The following is a 2,238-nucleotide window of genomic DNA, read 5'->3' as shown; positions in this document are numbered from 1 at the left end:
TATATAAAAATAAATAATATAATATAAAGAATTTTCAATTTAATTTAAATTTAATCTATATATATGTAGAAATAAATAACATATAAATATTTTATATTTATTAATATTTAAAATATACAAAAGAAATTTAAAATATATAAAAAGTTATAAAATATATAGGTTTTATAATAGCTACTTATTATCTTCCTATCTACCATACTATATCTATACAGTTCAAATGATATAATATACTTAAGTATATTAAGTTACATTATAAATAATTTTTTGATTTCTTTGAATTTAAGTACAAATTCATAAAATTGGTTAAGTTCAAAATGATTCAACATTGTAAAAATAATGGAATTGATTGAACTATAAATTTTAGGTCTATATGGGTAGTATAATAGTTTAAGATTGTTTTATATTAGTCATTCACAAATAAATGTCTTAGTTAGACAGATTCATTAAAAAACCTGTTCACACAGCAAATCATAATTTTATCTTAATTAGGGTTTTCATAATTGTTCTCGTAGTTGTGCTCGTAAATGAAATTGCCGAACAATATAGAGATCTTTTGTTTTGTTTGGCTTTAGTTTATGATAATTATTCACAATAACGCTACCCAATAAGCTATTGTGAATGACGTATTTAATTTCATTATGACTTTTTAAAAATGACCATTAAATCATAATTCTAAATTACGATTACTTGTGCTGTGTGAATAGGGTCTCAAGTATAAAAATTAATTTAATATAATTTTAAAAATAATTTTTTTTTGCTAAAATGTTTTAATTCACTTTAATTTTATTTTTTTGAAAAGAAAGTGGACAATGACAATAAACGTACTACGTGACTTTATACTAAAAATTGATATAATCCTATGCGCTGTCAATTTTGAATTTATAAAAAAATTTAAACTCTTGTAGATATAAAATTGTTATATAATTTGATATGCTAAAAATATACTATATATCAAAAATTGTATGAATCGATATATTGTAAAATGTTTTTTTATTTTACTTGTTATATATCTTTTATTGTAATGATTTAAATTCAATGCCTATGATAAAATAAGCAATAATAACGTTTAATAAATTGAATAATAAAAATGGGGGCAAAAAAAAATTAAGGGTCAAAATTATTATCAAAAAGAAAAATTATCTGTTTTTATGATTATTAATTACTAGAACCTTGACTAATTATTGCTTGGGTATTATCAATAATTTTTTTTTTTACAAGTGTAAGCAGCTTACGTCATCAAACGATGAGGAATGAACGATAGCCTTAGTTTTTTGTTTATATTAATGGGACAGTTTTTTTTATACGGCTTAACAATTTTATAGACAAAGAAAATATGTAAATATTTATTCATAGTAAATTAAGAAACGTAATATATCTTATTTTTATTCAAAATAAATTTACAAGTTATATTTTTTAAAAAACAAAAACCTGAAATAGGAGTATCAATTTTAAAATATTTTTGTAATAAAAACGCCTTAAAAAAATTTGTTTACATTATGTATAATTAATAAATACATTTTCTGTAAATTGGTTTTTTGTTGGATTTATAGGTATATACATAATTAATAAATATTTAAAATATTTTTATTTTTTAATTATTATTTTAAATAAGTTCTTTAATAGTGCTATTAAGGTTTTAGATCAGTGTTTTTTGGTATGTTCCACTTAGAATATTTAAAAATGTATATGCCCCTTCTACATAACATACATAAAGATTCTGTAAAAAATGTGATTATGGACAATAAAATTTTTACATCAAAATGACAAGCTTTACTTTTGTTATTTTTTACAAATAACCCTTTTGTTAGAAAGATTCGAGTTCAGTTTCTGGTGATACCAAAGCACCAATTTAATCAATGTGAAATCGCTCCCTGTTACAAACGATCTCAACTATCTCCCTGTTGAGAAACACTGCTCTAGATTTAAATTAATAGCAACGTGATATATTGTTGAATATTATGTTTTCTGGTTCCAAATGTAGTTCACCACCCATCAAATGGATTACAAAACAACAACAATATACTGTCTAGCATTGTTTAGAACTTTTATAACAGCACTGTCTGGTATCTCTATCTTAAAAATCTGTCGATGATTTGTCGTTGTCATAGAAATTGTATTTATAAAGTAAAAACATCATCATACTTCAAAATAAATCTGAGCGAGTTTAGTAATTAACTAATACATAACTTAAACTTGATACTAGACTTGGAAAAATATTCGTGCTTAGATTGTTTTTTG

The sequence above is a fragment of the Teleopsis dalmanni genome, chromosome 1 (assembly GCF_002237135.1).
Source record: "Teleopsis dalmanni isolate 2A chromosome 1, ASM223713v2, whole genome shotgun sequence".
Taxonomy (NCBI): domain Eukaryota; kingdom Metazoa; phylum Arthropoda; class Insecta; order Diptera; family Diopsidae; genus Teleopsis; species Teleopsis dalmanni.
The sequence above is the reverse complement of the archived record's forward strand: the minus strand, read 5'-3'. Positions refer to the sequence as shown.